The sequence below is a fragment of the Podarcis vaucheri genome, assembly GCF_965113315.1.
Source record: "Podarcis vaucheri genome assembly, chromosome: 1".
NCBI lineage: Eukaryota > Metazoa > Chordata > Lepidosauria > Squamata > Lacertidae > Podarcis > Podarcis vaucheri.
This window is the reverse complement of record NC_138759.1, coordinates 120,194,481-120,214,074: the sequence shown is the minus strand read 5'-3', so window position 1 is coordinate 120,214,074 and position 19,594 is coordinate 120,194,481. Positions and strand designations below refer to the sequence as shown.

Sequence of the window (19,594 nt, the reverse complement as noted above, 5' to 3'; positions counted from 1 at the left end):
ATAACCTTATATCACGTGTCCTTGTGTTTTCATTCCACTATGCGGGGATCGGGTCCTTGAACCACAAAGACTCTCCTCCTGCAAGAGAGGGGAGTGGATGTGGTCGGGAGCCGGACTCCGCCTCAAGCCTCCCACTCACCTGGCTAGCGCCCACGCCCATGGGCAGGCACCCAACCAGGTGCCTGCGAGGGGGCGTGTATAGCAGCCTAAATTGCTGGGGCGCCAGCCTCCCGGCCTCACTTTTCGCCATCCCGTCACGATTCACCCACCCTCCACTCCCTTAGAGCTCAGGGTCTCAGTTTTCTTTTGGCCTTGCTATGGACCTTAGGTTGGTCGCCCTGGTTGTCCGGGGCCTGGTAGGAATTTTTCCATTTGGCATTAGGCTTTTTGGTTTTTTCACCTACCTCGTAGCAATCGCCACAACTTTCGTGGTATTGGTGGGTAGGTTAGGCATTGGAATAATGTGTTGTGGTGTGTCGAAGGGCTAGGTGTGGCCATCGCCTACGCCTTCAATTTTTGGGTATTCCGTTAAAGGAATCCGGCGGTCGTGTATTCTGTCCGATGCCTGCTTGGCGGGAGGCCATGGCATGACCCTCGGTGACATCAGGGGAGAGCCTATAGTTGGATTAGCATCAACAGGCTCCACCTACTGGTGAATAAACCCCCCTGTTTTAGACTCACCCCTCTCTGAGGGGCTGGAGTCAGCTGACGTAATCCAATGCCTAAGCCAATACCTTTTCACTTGCTGTAATCAATAAAGTTGTGGCCTTTTCTTGCCCATTAACCTTATATCACGTGTCCTTGTGTTTTCATTCCACTATGCGGGGATCGGGTCCTCGAACCACAATGTTGTCATGTCAAGCCATTGATTAAGGGGAATCGTATCTCTATTCTTCCTTAATGATGGCCCTACCTCTGTGGCAGACTTCACATGTTACGTTAAGTGCTGTTACCACTGGAAAAAAGGGTATCGGGAATAATTGGCTTTTTAAAATCCCATGCATTTTTATACGGCCCTTCATTGTATCAGATGTCAGGGTGGTGTGTACAGCTTGAGAGAAATACCACCAGCAGCCCAAACAGGAAAACAGCTGTTAAAGCTTTGAGACAGACTAAAACTTGTCCAGTTCTTAGCATAGCAGGTATGTTAGCTGAATATATGAATTTGGGATGGGAGGAGATAAAAACTACCACAGGGGTTCTCCTCACCTGTCACAGTCAGTTGGTGACCCACAAGATAATTCTGTCTGCTTCCCAAGTTTGTCATTTATGCAGCTAATCAGGAACTCTTGGGTGTGGGGCTCCACTTCCACCTATTTATGAGCAGTGATAACAAAACTGAGAAGTGTCTAGGAGTGGTCAGAACTCTCACAATCCTTTCTGATTGTTTTTCTTTTTTTAATCATTCTGCTAACTTACAAAGCGTGATGCTCCAGTCCTTCCTGATTCGCAAGTGCACAAGTCTGTACATTTTCTTAGCTGTGGGTGGGATGGAATAAGATTAAATAAAACATAAGCAGTGCATAACTCTTGCACACAGCAGCTTGCAAGCCTAAGTTACCTTGCTTTCTCCTTTCCATATGCTGTCCCATATGCTTTTAATTTTATTTTTTTGCTGCTCTTGTGCCTAGAAATATCTTTAACTAAATTTCAAGTTAAAAAATAAAATAAATGAGCAAATGATATAATTACTCCAACTGCAAAGAGGAAGCATAATTTCCTTAGCATTATTTCAGTGCGCCAAATTCAAAGGAAACTCTTTAAACCCCACCCGATAAACCAAGCTCATGGATTGTCTGGGGGCAAAATAAACCAGGCAATCCATGAGCAGTAAGCCATAGAACAAATCTTGGCTACAGAATGTGGCTGCTTTGTTCCTTCTCCAGTCCTGCTGTTGCCACGCTGCTAGAAGCTAAGCCATGGTTTGGTTTAGCATTACATCCAAACCCAGACTTATTGCTTATGTCACTCCAGCCAATGAGTCTGAGTTTGGATGTAATGCTAGGCCATGCCATGGCCTAGCTTATAGCAGCACAGCAGTAGTAGGACTGGAGGAGCGGGAAAAGCAGTCACAATTTTCTCTCCAGGAGCCAGCATGTTTGCCCCATGGTTTGGCTTAGAATTCCATCAAATCCTGGATGAGGTACACCCAGGCAGCTTGTTTGCTTCGTAAGAATTTGAGTCCTGGTCTTCCCAGGCCTTTTAATCCCTATAGCAGGGGTCTGCAACCCGCGGCTCCGGAGCCGCATGTGGCTCTTTTACACCTTTGCCGTGGCTCCGGGGCAGATACTAGCGAGGGGAGGAGGCGCATTGTGCGCCCCAACACTCCCCACTGTCGCGGGCGCTGTACTGGCTGTGACGTCGCATGGGGGCGGTGCATGCGTTAGTCACGCACTCTCCCGACGTCACCTTCCCGCCTGCCCGCTACATTGTAAGGGGCATGTACGCTGGTCACTGCATTGAAAGGGGGCATGTACGCTGGTCACTGTTTTGAAGGGGAATGAAGAACACACACACACAAAAACGTAACTTGTTAATTTAACGTTTATTTCTATGAGGAGGAGTAATTCTGAGGGGTCAAACAAAGAAATAATAAAAAGGTGACAAAAAAGTTATTTTTATAAAGGTGAGTTTTGCGGCTCCCAGTTTTTTCCCCTTCGGAAACGGGTCCAAGTGGCTCTTTTTGTCTTAAAGGTTGCAGACCTCTGCCCTATAGCATGCCAGTTTTCCAAGGTTTTAGACTCTTTACTTATTATTCTTTATTCACTGTATTCTTTATTTTCTGTTAGCTGTTTCTTTGTTTTGGCCGTTTACCATCATTTTGCTTCTGCTGCTTGCTTCTGTTGGTGGAGTGCAATATTGTTGGTAGATAAGTCATTATTTGTTAAAAAATATATACAGTCATACCTCATGTTATGTCCGCTTCATGTTAACGTTCTTTCAGGTTACGTCCCGCGGTGACCTGGAAGTACTGAAAGGGTTACTTCTGGGTTTCGCTGCTCGCACATGCACAGAAGCACAAAATTATGTCACATGCATGCGCAGAAGCGGCGAATCACAACCCCCACTTGTGCAGAGGCGCCGCTGCGGGTTGCGTTCTTTCCATGTTGCGAACAGGCCTCCGGAACGGACCCCGTTCGCAACCAGAGGTACCACTCTATACCTTTTTCCACCTATAAGACGCCCCCATGTATAAGACACCCCCTATTGGGGGGGACTTCGATTTAAGAAACTGGGAAGAGATCTATCCGTGTATAAGACACCCCCCAAATTTTGGACATCGTTTTTTAGGGGGGAAACCTAGTCTTATACACGGAAAAATACAGTAGTTACAGTAGATGCGGTAGCATGTTTGACTTTGCCACCTATTGCCCTAAGTAATTTCTCATTTGGTAAGTGTGCATGTCCCTTTTCCATGTCGGATGCCAAACATCTGCACAGCATGTACACAAAACTCTTGAGCAAATGGGAGCAGGCTCCTTCTGTAGCAAGTGGGGATAGGATACCCTCCTATCCTAGCCCTCTTTGAATGCTTATGGAAGTCAGTTTGCATTTCAAACTGGATGCCATGCTGGCAGTGCTGCACTTCCCCAGAATATCAAAGCCACCCGTGACTCGTTTTAATAATTAATTATGAATTTAGCAAATAGCAAATCAAATGACTCAAGGGACAGAAATATTCCGGTTGTTGCTGTCGACGTTAAAGTTAAGGTGATTGCAATTTCTCTTAATATTTCTAGTGGTGCTTTGCTTTTAAATAAATGATGTGGCAGCTTATAATGCTTGGCACTTCAGTTTTATTGTAAAAGTGGATGTGAAAGCTGCTGTGGTGCTCTGTGGCAGTTGTGTTGGGAGAGAGAGGTTCGAATCCCCACTGAGCCTCAATGTTTCTTGTCTGGCTTGGGCAAACCCACATTGTCGGATATCCCATGGAGCCTGCTAGGGAGGTGAAATGCCACATCTAGTATCCCGAGCTTCTTGGAGTAAGGGAACAGTGGCTCGGCTGTATCCCTCCAGATGTTGTTTGACCACAACTTCCACCAGCCCCAGCCGACATCAACATCTGGAAGGCCACGGAAGAACCACCTGCTGGAGTAAGGCCTGGGTAAAAACGTAAGAAATAAATAGGAAACAAATTGCAAATAGCTTCCTGTGCTGTGCCAGGAAAAAACAAGACAGATGCTAGCTCTGGTGCTCATAAAAGAACCCAAGAAAACTCACTTTGATTTTCTGAAACAATCGTTTTATCTAGAGAACGGTATTATTCTTAGGCTAGGCTTCAGCTCATCTGGTCGAAAGTCAGGTGTGGTATATTATCGGACTACAGTGGTACCTTGGTTCTCAAATGTAATCCGTTCCGGACGTCTGTTCCAAAACCAAAGCGTTCCAAAACCAAGGCATGCTTTCCCATAGAAAGTAATGCAAAATGGATTAATCCGTTCCAGACTTTTAAAACAACCCCTAAAACAGCATTTTATCGTGAATTTTACTATCTAACGAAACCATTGATCCATATAATGAAAGCAGTAATCAATGTACTGTACTATAAAATAAATAAAACAGTATTGTAGATGATAAAAATTAAAATTAATTTTCTTTCTTACCTGGACTGATGATAGTCATTGTTTGGATGGGGGGCTTTTATCCATTTCTGCAGTCAATCAATCAATCAATCAATCAAGCCATCTATCAATCAAATCAATCAGTAGCAGAACTGGGATGCACACAGTCACAAAAACAAATTAACTGGAAAAGCCTCAAAACAAAAAACGCAAAATAAACAAAAGCACCAAATACAAGCTCCAAATATCACCTCAGAACACTGCAATCGGAAACAGAAGGCTTGAATTACAATGGGAAGGAGGCAACTTAGCAGTACAACAGGAAACATAGGGGGACTCAAAACGGAGCAAGTTTGGCTTCTGGGGAAAAAGTTCAAAAACTGGAATACCTTCTTCCGGTTTTGCAGCGTTCGGGTTCCAGGTTGTTTGTGAACTAAGCTGTTCAAAAATTGAGGTATCACTGTATGTTTTTTATTTGTTTGTTCTCTTAGCCCTGCACTTGTGGTGTCAGCTGATCAGCGGGAGGGTGGGGTTCAATCCCACATTGGCTGCGGGTCCCTGCAGCCGATGCAGTAGGATACAGCCCCCATTTATCAGCCGACGAGTGGGGATTAAATTCTGCTCGGGGAACAGGCACATGTGTAAGACGCAGGCTTTGTTTTCACACTTCCTGCAGTGGCAGCAGCAAATGAAGGGGAGAAAGAATCTTCTATATTCTCCATAGTAGGGTTGGAATGTATCTGATTGGTAGGATGGTTGTCTACCCAATGTTGAGCATGCTTATTCTCCATTTGTGCTAGCATTCATGTGGATTTCTAATACCGACATTGTGGGATGGGCAGCGGTGCTTAACCTGAGTGCACATTACCCAGCAGCGGAAATGCTGTATTTTCTTCATTGGTGCCTTCAGACAGCGCCCACCTCCCTGCCACTCTGCCCCTCCCATTCTAACTTCTGGTAAGCCCCAACGGAGCAGAGACATCGCCTTGCCAACAAAGGTCCGTATAGTTAAAGCTATGGTTTTCCCAGTAGTGATGTATGGAAGTGAGAGCTGGACCATAAAGAAGGCTGATTGCCAAAGAATTGGTGCTTTTGAATTATGGTGCTGGAGGAGACTCTTGAGAGTCCCATGGACTGCAAGAAGATCAAACCTATCCATTCTTAAGGAAATCAGCCCTGAGTGCTCACTGGAAAGACAGATCCTGAAGCTGAGCCTCCAATACTTTGGCCACCTCATGAGAAGGGAAGACTCCCTGGAAAAGACCCTGATGTTGGGAAAGATGAAGGGCACAAGGAGAAGGAGACGACAGAGGACGAGATGGTTGGACAGTGTTCTCGAAGCTACCAGCGTGAGTTTGACCAAACTGCGGGAGGCAGTGAAAGACAGGAGTGCCTGGCATGCTCTGGTCCCTGGGGTCACGAAGAGTCGGACACGACTAAATGACTAAACAACAACAACAAGCCCCATTGGCCTCCCCTGCCATCTGTTACCTTGCATTTCAGTCTAGATAAGGGAGTTCACATATGCAACGTGGAAATCTTGTGCGTCCTGATGCCTGGTAAACGAATTAGGTACAGAACAGACCCATAAAAGCTGAGCTTCCTTTGGCTTTTTTAAAGAAAGCCGGGGGGGGGGGCGACAAGCAAGTTGGGAAAGTGGGTCTCACATGAAACAGTGGGCAGGCATGTGCTCTGCCACTCCTGCTATTTAATGGTATCTTCAAAGGGATTGTAAAACAGGGAAGATCTTCTTTGCTTCCAGCCACTACAGATCCCATGACACGTTTGCTGCAAGAGCAGAAATTATTTCTCTCCTCCCACTCCCCTCTCGTGGCCAGAACTAATTTCTGTTTGGATAACTTGCTCTGACAAAGCCAACATCTCCCCGGCAATCTCAGCCGGTTACAGTATTCCGCCGAATCTCCTGCCCCTAGAATTGTGCAGCATTGCTAGTTGTTGTCAGTTGCTGGAAATCTGCCGAACTGAGAGGCTGTAATTCAAGACGGGAGTGAGGACATCCTTCTGTACATTCATAAGATTCTTCTGGTGTTGGGATAAAAGGTGCTAAATCTCTTTATTGTTACTATTTGAGGAAGTTGAAAGATTAACAACAACAACAACAACAACAACAACAACAACAACAACAACAACAACAACAACAACAACACTTCATGGTGCATTTTGAAAAGCTACCATTTTGGTAATTCTCTGCTTTTTTTTGTTTTTGCAAGATTGTTACATGCAATAATCGAGGCCGCGCTGATCTTCTCAACTCTTAAATGTATATTTATTTATTTAACACACATTTTCATCCTGCCTTATTTCCAAGGGTCTTGAGGCAGAATATGTTGTTTTATCATTGCAACAATCGCCCTGCAAGGTAGCTTTGGCTGAGAGAGGCTGGCCTGAAATCACACAGTAAGGGACTTGAATGAAGTTTCCCTAGCCTTAGTCCTACACTGGGATGCACTGTGGTCTAAACCACATCCATCAGTGGACCCTCTCTGACAAGAGCACCCTGGAAGTTAAGCAAGAAAGTCAAGAAGGAAGAATCAATTCTTGGGAGCTTTAGCTCTTTCTCACTTTATTCGTTTTGTTACAATGCTGTGCTGCGTTTCTCAGGATTAAGTCCCACTGTGTTCAATAGGATTTACTCCCAGGTCAGGGATGCGGGTGGTGCTGTGGTCTAAACCCCTGAGCCTCTTGGGCTTGCTGATCAGAAGGTTGGTGGTTCTACTCCCCATGACGGTGTGAACTCCTGTTGCTCTCTCCCAGCTCCTGCCAACCTAGCAGTTTGAAAGCACACCAGCGCAAGTAGATAAATAGGTATCGCTGTGGTGGGAAGGTAAACGGCATTTCTGTGCACTCTGGTTTCCTTCACGGTGTTCCATTGTGCCAGAAGCGGTTTAGTCATGGTGGCTACATGACCCAGTAAGCTTTCTGTGGACAAACGCCAGCTCCCTCAGCCTGAAAGCGAGATGAGTGCCGCAACTCCATAGTCTCCTTTGACTGGACCTAACCGTCCAGGGGTCCTTTACCTTTACCTTTTACCTAGTCCTACACTCTGACCACAGCACTGCACAAGCTCTCTGTATGGACAAGAGTTCATACAACAACACTGATGCCTTGAAGATCATCTCATGTCAACTGGACATTTGCTGTTATTCACAGAGCAGGTCTGTTTCCTTCAGCTTCAGATTTATAGCAGGAGGGGTGGGGAGCAATTAAACTAGGCAGAAGCGTGGTATGGATTGATTTAGACAGGGAGCAAAGTTGTCAGGCTGTTCAGATTTTGAAATGAATAAAAGCTGTGGGGCATTTTCTATTACTTGAGTGTTTGAGAGTGCTTATGAAAATTTTAAACTTAAAAAAAAACAATCTTGTGGTGTCTTGGCCTGAAAACATCATGAATAAAATATGGTCCCTTATTGCTAGGACACTCCTTGATTACTCGAAAGCCTGGAAGAACGTGGCAGCGGTTCATTCACTTTGTCCTTTGCTAATTGCTGTAGTAAACTTGTTGGCATCTTCGGAGGCGCAGTGTAAAACATCAGCCGTGAGGACAGTTCTTAAGAAGAGCAACTTGCAGCAAACTTTGAAATGTCAGACGTTCCAAAGCGAGCAGGGCAAGAGGAAGTGGATTTGAGCGAGAGAGTGAGTGAGTGTGTAGCCTATGCATCCTGTGCAGTGTAATTAAATAAAACCTATTTATGAGCACGAGCTCATGGCCGCTAATGGATGTTAAATGCATTAAAGCCTGACCCACTTTGTATCCGGTTTCCCCAAAACACTATTACACTGAGCAAATAGTAAATCTGAATGTGTATGGCTATTATCAATGAGTTACACATATCAAAATTCCTGAGTTTCTGCATGCAAATTATTTGCCCGAGACCATCTGTCTAAGCTAAATATATTTCAGAAGAATAAATCGCAAACAGACCTTCGAACCACAGCAGCCTTCTTTTGCAGGAAGGGAAGGGCACCTATGGTGACTACTTCTTTCCCAGCAGGGAAATTGGAAGTGAGAATCAATACATCCAAACAGTGTGATTTCTTGTATACCTATCAGTTGTTTCATAGGGGATGGACTGGGTGGGGAGAAAGAGAGAGAGAGAGAGAGAGAGAGAGAGAGAGAGAGAGAGAGAGAGAGAGACAGAGAGAAATCTATGCTGCATTGGCTGTCTAATTTGGATTGCCAATGGTAATGCAGAGCCACTCGCTTAAAAGAAAGGTAGGATGCAGAGGCAGAAACATTAGTGCTAATCTGCAGCAGAAAGACTAGATAAATCAGCAGAGCTCGCCTCTCGTACATCACCAAGGGAGAAGCTGAGTGCTACTCGACCATGTGCCTGAACAGTCACATCATTAAGAATGGAGCATGGATGCAAACTCTAAAATTCACTTTTAAGGCTGCTTGCTGGGTTGGACTGATAAGAACACTACAGTGTAAGTTTTTGAAATTTCATATAGGTGGGGGGGCGGCAGGCTCAGCTTTATTTTCTAATTGAATCTTGTTCTTTTCACTTTTGCTCTATTTGAGCTCATGCCTTCTTGATATGTAATTGGCATTGCTTGACTAACGAATCGGAGTTTTCCATTTTAACATTTCTTTGTGCTTAGCCAGAGGAGTTTGGATATTTCCCCCCACCCCCATTAATTCTCAATTTTTTAATGCTGCAAATTAGTGGGGAAAATACTTGAGAAGAAAGAGTAATGCCTCTGTGTGTGTGTGTTAGTGCACCAATGTTATAAGTGTTTTATTCTTGGCAATGCTTGCTAATGAAAGGATGCTTTCTGTAGAAAAAAAATTAGGTTCTGAAAATGTAGTATAGGTATTTTCCATACCCCCCCAAACGGAGCAGTTGTATTTAATATCACTTTTACATCTGCAACAGAAGAGAGAAGGGAGGGAAATGGCACAGGAACTATTGATTGCCAACATGAAATCTGCATTTAAGAAGTTTTTGAACAGATTTGATTTCACGCTGGTTCCTATCCTCCAAAGCAACCAGATTAGATTATCATATTTAATCACCACACAGTATGTAGCAAATAAATGCATTTGAAACTCCTCAAATATATTATCCTGCGTTAAGCTAAAACGCCGCTCTCAATAGATGTTTAAAAAACTAAGCCTGACGCTACTTTTCAGAAGAACATGATTTAATAATAGATGTGCCAAGTGCAAAGGGAAACAAATGGAGTTTTGCTGTAGAGATTCAGAGGTAGTGATTTTAGTTCAAAAATGCAATTTTTGAACCTTAAATGCTGAAATCTAAAGAGCACATGTCCTTTATGGCATTAGGAAAAGTCGTTATGATACTGTTAGTCACAGTATTCGCCATCAGAAAGAAAGAAAGAAAGAGAAAAACAGTTAGTTTATTGGATGAAGTGTTGTTTGGATAGAGAAAGTGGGTTCTAATTTCACCTCATTTAAGAATGCACTGGCTGGCTGTGTTAGCATTTTCCCAGGTTCCAGTTTTCTAGTCTGGAAAGTATGAAAGACGATCTCTATATCTGCAGGGCTGTTATAAGAATGAATGGTTGTCACCTCAGTGGTTGTCCCAGGCTGTGTCTAGAGTTTGGAGCTCCCGTGGCAGTTTGATTTAACAAATGTAGTGCTAAACAGGAAGTGTGTGTTGTGGTCGTTGGGGTCCCAGCTTCCTTATTCCTTGCACTACTGAGTTTTCGTTTACAAGCAGAAGAAACTGCTGATTTGATTTTGACAGCTCTGCAGTGCCACCCTGAAAGTGGACAGGGAGTTTTCTGGAGCCAGTAAGGTTCCACCTGGCCTTGAGTAACTCCTGATTTTGGTTTCTCCATCTAAGCATTGCGTCTTTCAGTTTAAGATGAGCTGCTCTCCTGTTCCTGGGAGAACCATCAGCTTGTGTCTTAGGTAACAGCTCTAACTTGGAAAAAAACCACACATGTTACATATATTTATTAACATACTCACTCATACCTTAAGAGTTTCCTAGGAGACCGCGTGCTTAGAGACACTGATTGATTAGGTCATCTCGGTCCAGTATCTTCCACAATAGTGGAAGGAAAGGAATTCAAAGAATATTCTCTGTACCCACAGTCTGTGTTGCGTTGCCATAAGAGTGCCTAACATCTGGAGGAGCCAGGATCAAATCTCTACTCAGTTACGAAGTGGGTCACCTAAGAGTGATCTTAGGTAGGGTTGCCATATTTCAAAAAGTGAAATTGTTGAGCTATTTTTGGCCAAAGTTGCTGAGCTTTTCTTAGCTTTGCCAAAAGTTGCTGAGTTTTTTTAAAAAGGAAAATCAGCAAAAACGACCCTGCTGACATGGGTTGCCATACATCTGGATTTTCCCAGACATTTTTGCCAATTTCTGCCCAGGCATTGCATCCGACTGCAGTGTTCAGAGTATGTCTGGGAAATTCCAGACTTATTGCAACCCTACCTTAGGCCAGACTAGCCTACTACGCAAGGTTGTTGTGAGGATAAAGAATGTGTGTTGGGGGGGGAGAAGCATGTGATCACCTTTAGCTCCTTGAGGAAAAGGTGGGATATGAAAAAAATGATAATAAATAATATGCACACACACACGTGCGGACACACACACACACACACACACACACACACTTCCACAACCACTCAGTCTCCACTTCCCCCAAGAAGTTCTAATCTGGCATATGTACGGTTACGAAATGTAATGAGTGTTTTACTTCACTGTCATGTGAGACATCAGGCTCTTCCTTGAGCCCAATTAATGTCTACTTCAATTTGGGAGGTTTGATGAAGCACTCATATGATTTGGATTGACTGGTCACGGAAATTCTGTTACAAAGTCATCGATTTTACTTGTTATTCATAAAATAACGAATGCGTTCCACATGGCGGGGACCGTTGTCTTTTCGTTTACAATACTAAATAAACTTGTTCATTCTCAAGTCTTTCTTCAGAACTGGGTTGACAAAATGAGGGTACTGCTTTCGTTTTCTGTCCCTCCTCCTTTTTTTAATGGGATGTTATCACTGAGGTCCATAATAAGACAGATGTGTTCCTGTTTGCTTCTGTCAGCGTTGCCATAAATTTGCCAGTGTTATGCATCGTGACCCTGCGCAAGTGAAGTTCAAGAGGCACTGACTGAAGACTGTTAAATCAACTACGTGGGTCAGCAGTTCAGGGTGTTAAACCAGATGGTGCCAGGAGTTCAAGTTAGGGTCAAGAGATCCTTTCCAGGGAATTGGAAGCTGAGTGTCTGGAAAAGATGTGCAAGCCTGATAGTGTGAGCAGGAGAAGCCGAGGAACAAAAACAGGCTGTAAGCAAGGACAGAGATAATGGAGAGAGAGACATTGGGTTAACAGTAGCAGAATATTGTCTCTCTTGCTGAGACAAGATTAGTCAGCCTGGGTGATTTTCAAGTACAGTCATATCTTGGATCCTGAACATCTTGGTACTTGGACGTTTTGGTTCCCGAACACCGCAAACCTGGAAGTGAGTGTTCTGGTTTATGAACTATTTTAGGAAGCCAAACATCCGATGGGGCTTCCGCGGCTTCCGATTGGCTGCAGGAGCTTCTTGCAGCCAATCAGAAGCCGCACTTTTGTTTCCGAACATTTTGGAAGTCGAACAGACTTCTGGAACGGGTTCTGTTCGACTTCCAAGGTACGGCTGTATCTTTGCGGGGAGGGGAAGTCTTTTGGAGAATATTCTGTTTTAATAGCAGGGTTGCATTCCTAGCTACAGCCCAAAAGGTTCTGAGTTCAAGGCCAGCTACTACTGAAAAGATTTATATGTGTTAATGTTATCCTGCCTGTCTAGCATATCCTGTAAAGACTGTCGCCGGAAGAATCCTTTTGTGTGGTATGCATTTCTCAACCCTGTGTGAAATATAACAGGAAAACTGGAAACGGACATTTGTCAATGTAATTCAGCATGGAGGCCGCTAGTAGGCTTCAGACACCATACTCCTGTTTGGGATGAATTTGACCACCTCCTTTTTCTGATCTAGAGACAGAGAAGAACTTTACTTTCTAAACAGTTGTGTGATTACTTTTGGCAGGGACGAAGGCAATTTGCATGTGTAAGACCAACTGCTCTGGATTGTCAGGCCCAAATTGGACATGGCAGCTGCAGACCTGCCTTCTGAAATGCAGGTCTGCTCTTGCCATGAGGAAAGCATGGCTGGGAGGATAGTCTGATGTTAAGAACCAAAGGGATGTATCCATGGGGAAGGGTAATGCCCCTCTCCAGCCCTGTAGTTTTGTTGTTGTGGTTTAGTCGTTTAGTCGTGTCCGCCTCTTCATGACCCCATGGACCAGAGCACTCCAGGCACTTCTGTCTTCCACTGCCTCCCGCAGCTTGGTCAAACTCATGCTGGGAGCTTTGCGAACACTATCCAGCCATCTCGTCCTCTGTTGTCCCCTTCTCCTTGTGCCCTCCATCTTCCCCAGCATCAGGGTCTTTTCCAGGGAGTCTTCTCTTCTCATGAGGTGGCCAAAGTATTGGAGCCTCAGCTTCAGGATCTGTCCTTCCAGTGAGCACTCAGGGCTGATTTCCTTAAGAATGGATATGTTTGATTTAGAGCCCCAATATTCTCCTCTAGCCCCCAGGATTCTATGCTGAAGTGAGATTAGTTGGGAGAAAAGGACCTGAGATGGAGGCACCAGGGTGAGAGAAGTGGTGAGCACCCCTCACCCAGCTTTGATGTGTGATGGGGCATTCAGGAGGACAGGTCTGTCACTGTCATGTATGTTGCCGAGCGCATTGTGCCTTGGGGGTGGCAGGAACAGTATGGCAAAAGAAAATGTCTGGCCTGCTTAGTTTCATTCCACGAAAATGGCTTTATGAACATAGTGCAGCTGGGGATGGCAGATGTTTCCTCCTGACATGGAAAATCTGTGGAGTCTTGTGCCCTGAAAAGGCGAAACCTTTTGTGGACTAGAGGCTACATCATCTGATGAGTGAAATGATATCCTAAGCTCGCACCAATGCCAGGTTCTCTGGATGGTCTCCCATCCATGTATTGACCAGATCCAGACCTGCCTAGCTTTAGCAAGATGCTGGCCTAATGGACTTTCAGACCATACCCTGGAGATTCATATTTTGTTCTGCTTGCCTTTGTGTGAAAATACACAATCTGCATTTTAACAAATGACACTGAAGTCAGAGGATCCGTGTCAATGCTATATTCAGTATCTCTCTCTCCCCGCCCCCCAGTTTAGACATTAGACATTCGGCTGACTGATCCTTTTGCATGGTCGAAGAGCAGGCGTGTTGCCCTCTCCTCCAAAGTTTCCTTCTTCCCATTTGATTCAGCACCACCACCACTGACTTACTACTCACCCAAAGGTTTTTTTTTACCAGCAGTCTACAATAAAAGCTAACAACAGTAAAATGCAATAAAATCAATGGGTAATGATTAACTGTGTTTTCATCACAGTTTAAACCAAGCAGTGGAAATCACTTCCATAACACCGGAATCCATTTTCTGCAGTCGAAAGCCCATCTTGAACTCAGTAGAAGTTCCCCACTCATAGGATACCCCCTCTTTTCTTGAGAAGGAAGGATCTCATGTTGTGAACCTTCACAAGAACAACCAGGGCTTGCTTTATAATGGCATATTATTGCACGTGAGAGGCGACCAGCTCTTCCACCAAGTTAAAAGATGAGCTAGCAAGGCAAGCATCTGAGCCAGGGCTATCTAAGCCAAGGTTTACTAGTGTCCTTACAGACACTTTTTTTGGTTCAGCATTCAAAGCCTTCTTTCCCTTTCTTGATAATGAGACTTCGTGTTCCCAGTGAACGCTTGCCCCCAATATACAATGACAATTATTCTTTTCCCAATTATGCTACACCCATCTGTGCAGAGGATTTCTTTTCTTCCTTTTTTTTTAAATGAAGTTTTAATAATAATGACAGAATGGTGTCTAGCACATCTCCTAGGATTAATGATGAGCTGGAAGAGTTGATGGCTGAAATGCATCCAAAGGCTATTAACACCAGTTAGTCATTAATCCTTTCTAAAGCCCCAGGCAGAGGTCGTTGCCACTGTTATTAGATGGGCATGAGACAAAAACAGGTCGGTAGTGGATTTTACCATAATGCCTGTATAAATTGATATGTTCAGTCTATATGCGTTATGGGTCATTTGAGATCAAGATTCAAGGGTTTGGGATCGTGTCTCCATAGCTACTATGGTCATGATTGCTTTTCTTTTTTTAAAAAAAACTAGTGTTCATACGTATTCATGACCATATGTCAAAAGAACTGCAAACAATATGCACAACAAAGATTTGCTTTGCTGAGAATACATTTCTAGGCTCTCCTGGAAGAAGCAGCCGCCACTGTGATAGGATTTCTAATGGGCTTACCAGCTTCTGAACTAGAACCTCAGCTGCAGCAATGAACAAATCTCCACGTTTTGTTCCATCCCTGAAAACCTTCCCTTTGGGTTCCTGCATATCAAATCTCTGTTAAAGGAAGACGTGAAACAGCAGACCAGGGCTTCGTTTCTGGGCTATTGGCAACCCCGTACATGAACGAAACTGCCGGTGTGCTAAGTTTCCTGGGTTCGTGGGGATAGGGAAGGAATATTTGGTGCCTAATACTGGTTGTGGGGCTTTTCGCCCATTCCATGATATCATTGTACTTTCATATGATGCTTGATAGCTTCTTTTATGGTTGTGCATTTTCACAGCTGTGCCCAGTATAGGGCAACAGATATCCATGAATATCAGGTGTCTGTACAGGCAAATGTAATGCAAGGAGGACCTTTGCAGAAGAGCTAAGATAACAGCACTTCTCTTGCATCTGGGGAGGTCAAAGGTTTTGGACCATTCCCTCAGGAGGGCTGAGATTACACATCTACAGCCAGACACATCCTAACCTTTCCTCCTTATCTCTGTGCAGTCGCCATTAAGCGATGTCAGTATTAATGCTGTACTGGGACTATAAGAGCTGGGGATGCTTTGATTTTTTTGCTTGTCTAAGTGAGATGCTTTTGGGGATGCCTGTATAGATTCAGGTTTATGGACGTGGCAAAACATAATCTGGAATTGCCACCAGCATCTCTGCTGACTTTGCACCTGGCTGCAGAGTGGGGTGCCTTGATAGCTGCTGCTTGCTTTAATTCTACACCCTGCATGCATGCCTTCTCCTGTACAGAGCAACACCACTCTAGTACTGCTGAATTTCTGCACTGTACAGAAAGACAGATAAAATTTTCATGTAGAAACAAAAGGGCACATTTCTGAAACGTAGCAGAGGCTTTTTAGTGGTGGTCACATTTCAGCAAATAATGAACTCAAGGTGGGCCACAAAGCCCTACATGCTGCACACAGTTTTAAAAACCTTATTGGGTTGCCACTGGACTCCTGAGAATCTCAAGGTTCATTTTTCCACCCTTCATGTATGCAGAGAAATGTGATAGAGAAACAATGAATTAGAATGGGTCTCATGAAGTTTAACTGAGAAACGGTCTAATTGACATTTTGCAAACTACTACGCAACCGGCATTGTTTTTTTGACATTCGCTCTTCTAATTTTGTGGTGCAGTTCTGCAACCAAATAATATGCACAAAGAATGCAGGAATCTGGAGAATGGAATTTAAAATTAGAAAGCAGAAAAATGGAAAGAAACCCAAGTCGACAAATTCACCCATCCGCAAGGAGGCCATGCTACTTCTTAAGTTCCTAGTTTTGGGCCCCATTAGTAACTGGTTTCCTTGTTGCTGTTAAGCGTCAATAAGCATTGTTCTAGCAGTACAGTGATTTTTCACTTGAGTATCCTTGATAGGCAAGCAGAGAAGAGATTTATTTTGTGGGGCAGGATTTGCCAAAAGCACCTGGCATTACTCCAGCTTATGTTACTGAAATATGAAATAGAGAGCCTCCAGTTCAGAGTGACTCTTTGTTGTTTGCTTAGAGCTATTTCTTAGCATAAGATATTAGCAAAGTCCTGGTCCCTTGCAAATGCTAGTCCCTTTCAAATCCTAGCCCTGCTTACCTGAATTCAGTGGGACTTACTTCTGAGTAGACATACTAGCCTTGCAGCCTTGTTCAGCAGCAAAACAGTGCTTTGGCTGTTTCAAAAGCCAATGTTATCTAAAATTTGCAGCTTTGAGCAATGTTTTCCACCAGCCTTCCAGCTAACTCTTTTTGTGCGCTTGTGGTTTGATTTACTAAGACGTATGCCAGTACATGCTCATTTGTCGTGACAGCTTCCTGCCTAGGCCATCTCCCCAAAGACCCAGCCAGACGGAATAACATTTTAATTTTTTATTCGCATCCTTCAACTCTGCTTAGCTGATAGTTGCGGTTCTCTCCGTGAATAAGGACCAATTAAAATTACTGTGTTGGCGAGCTTGGAGATATAGAGTAGGTTTGTGGGGGATTTGGTCTTGTGATTGCGTCATCATGTGCCTAGTCCACATGATGCTACCATTTTGCCTGCTTCATCCTGTGCCAAATTCTACATCGATCCACTTAACCCACATTCTCAACAATATCAGTTTGGTCATGTGAATTGCCCTGAGGGGAGAGAATCCCAGCAGTCAGTTTGAAATAGTCACAGCATTTATTTATGAGGCTTTCCTAGATTTGCAGGCATAGCGCAGAATTGATTTTAGGGCTGAACTAACTCTGTTTGCCATTTTAGAAAATGAGGGGTGGGGAGGCTTTTGAAAGTTCCTGTCATGTTTAGTCAGGCCTTCGCTATGTGCTTTTTTCCACCAGTGACAGCAAATGATGTGGGCACGCAAGTGTCACGGTGTGTCACAGTGTGATGACATGGCCTAAACATCACAGGGACAGGGTAACTAGCCTTAATCTTCATATTGATGTTAAAAGCCACACCTTTGCTTCAGTACTTTTGACATGTCACTAGCAATTCTCTTGTTTCACACTGAGGGAAAATATTTTTCTTTGAAGAGATTCCGAGTACGTTTCCGAGCACAATTCAAAGTGTTGGTGCTGACCTTTAAAGCCCTAAACGGCCTCGGTCCAGTATACCTGAAGGAGCGTCTCCACCCCCATCAGTCTGCCCGGACGCTGAGGTCCAGCGCCGAGGGCCTTCTGGCGGTTCCCTCACTGCGAGAAGCCAAGCTACAGGGAACCAGGCAGAGGGCCTTCTCGGTAGTGGCGCCCGCCCTGTGGAACACCCTTCCAGCAGATGTCAAGGCGATAAACAACTACCTGACATTCAGGAGACATCTGAAGGCAGCCCTGTTCAGGGAAGTTTTTAACGTGTGATATTTTATTGTATTTTTGGTTTTTATGGAAGCCGCCCAGAGTGGCTGGGGAGGCCCAGCCAGATGGGCGGGGTATAAATAATAAATTATTATTATTATTATTATTCTTTTTCAGATATATACATATCATTATTATTTTTAAATATATATATAAAAATCCTTCCTGGTGTGTGTTTTTTTCCAGATTCCAAAATTAGAACAAGGCAAATTTCCTCATGGGACTCTTGGTGCAAGGAGGCATTGAACTTTTGCTGCCACTATAGCCTGAAGGAGCTTTTGCCGGTGGATGGGCCTATGTTTTTCTGTGCTGTTGCCCCTTAAATTTGACTGTTTTGTGCTTTTGGCTTCTTCTTCTGCCGCTGCCGCTGCTGCAAATTGTACTGTTTTGTAAATTGTGACGCTTGTGCGTATCGTTTACTTAAGAAACCACTGAAACCAACTCCTCTGTGATGTTTGTTACGCAGTATGTCAACGTGCCAAGTTAAAGTTGTTACAGATATTGTCAAAGTTGAATCGCCTTCACTTTGAGAGTCAGTCTGTGTGTGATTAAAAATGGCAGCAACATTAAAATGTAATTTGTGTATTTATATGTATCGATGGTTCTGGTGAACTCACAGGCCCAATATTTAACATGAGTAGTAGAGTTCAGGGGGTGGGGAAACTTGCTATTATATTTTCCTGGATTTATACAGTTTCATTCTGGAAACATTTTAGAAGCCTTGCTTTCAAAACGAGAGATTAACGATCCAGTCATTTGCCGTGCAATCACAGTCACGGCCAAAAGCTACAACCCACACATCATTTTAAATGAATGGCAAAACTTTCATGATAAGTCCATGATATCGCCTGTCATTCTACTTCTTTTCCTCCCTTCCCCCCTTTCCCCTGTGAAATCAACAAGGCATTCTTAATATCGCTCATCATCCCAAATATTGGTCTAACACTTGAAAAGTGGAAGAAACAAGTAATCCTTAAAAATGCAAACACATAATAGTGTCGTAACCAAAATATTCAGGAAAAGTTGTAAAGTATAGTGGAAACAGAACATAGGGAAATGATGGATTAGTTTAGGCTTTCATATCTTAGTTGCACAGCAGAAGTGTTTGCTATACTGGAGTCCCTTCGATTGGGGCACGTTTATCAACTAAAACTGCCAAAATATATTGCAAATCTATGTAGCTGGATTTGTTTTCGCTTTTTTTGTGGTTTCACAAGAAAATCACGCCTCTGATTCCATGTATACATGGATCTAAACCTTGTTCATGTAAATATACATTTTGTTCAGAATGTCTTCGTATCTGTGTGTGTAGAACTGGGGTGGATGGGGAGAATTAATGGAAAAGTAAAAATGGACAAGGAAGTCAACGTTTCCTTAACCTTTACTTTCACTGCTAGTCGGTCACAGATTTCAGAATTGCAGGTAATGCATTACTGCATTAAAGAAGGAATAACTGTCTATGGTGTTGGTAGAAATCTATGAAAGCAGAATTGCCCTTCATTTGGGAGTAAACATCACTGCTTGGTTATTAAAATAGGGTGTTGTGCAGATATTTGGTGCCAAAGCTATATGTACCAAATAAAAATCTCTCCTCTGAAAGTGAGGTGATCGATTTGTCTCCATTGATGTGATTTGCTCTAAAATATTATCTTATATAGATGATGTGTGCATATAGAAAAGCAGTTGGACACCACACTCCGGGTAAGAGTCAACTAAAGCAGAATAAGGTGGCACTATTATTTCTCCTTGGGAAAGGAGTACGGCAAGGCTGTATATTGTCTCTCTGCTTATTTAACTTATATGCAGAAT

The 19,594-nt window shown here is 43.7% G+C and overlaps 1 protein-coding gene and 1 long non-coding RNA gene across 6 annotated transcripts in view; both read left to right on the top strand.

Moving 5' to 3' along the window:
* The window catches only part of RAPGEF4 (Rap guanine nucleotide exchange factor 4), a 187,833-nt gene that overhangs the window by 62,332 nt on the left and 105,907 nt on the right, over positions 1 to 19,594 (top strand). Inside the window, exon 1 of one of the 4 annotated variants that reach the window (XM_082230543.1) lies at positions 8,717 to 9,011. The exons of the other annotated variants lie outside the window; for them this stretch is intronic. The gene's annotated coding sequence lies outside the window, so the exon portion shown is untranslated. Of the gene's footprint in view, positions 1 to 8,716; positions 9,012 to 19,594 lie in introns of those variants that run through there. 4 annotated transcript variants of the gene reach the window in all.
* On the top strand, positions 7,745 to 19,388 carry LOC309525681. 2 transcript variants are annotated; one of them, XR_014216491.1, is made up of 2 exons: positions 7,745 to 8,216; positions 17,972 to 19,388. It is a non-coding gene; the product is annotated as an uncharacterized lncRNA (long non-coding RNA). The 2 variants fall into 2 exon arrangements; XR_014216492.1 differs by lacking the exon at positions 7,745 to 8,216 and adding an exon at positions 17,140 to 17,351.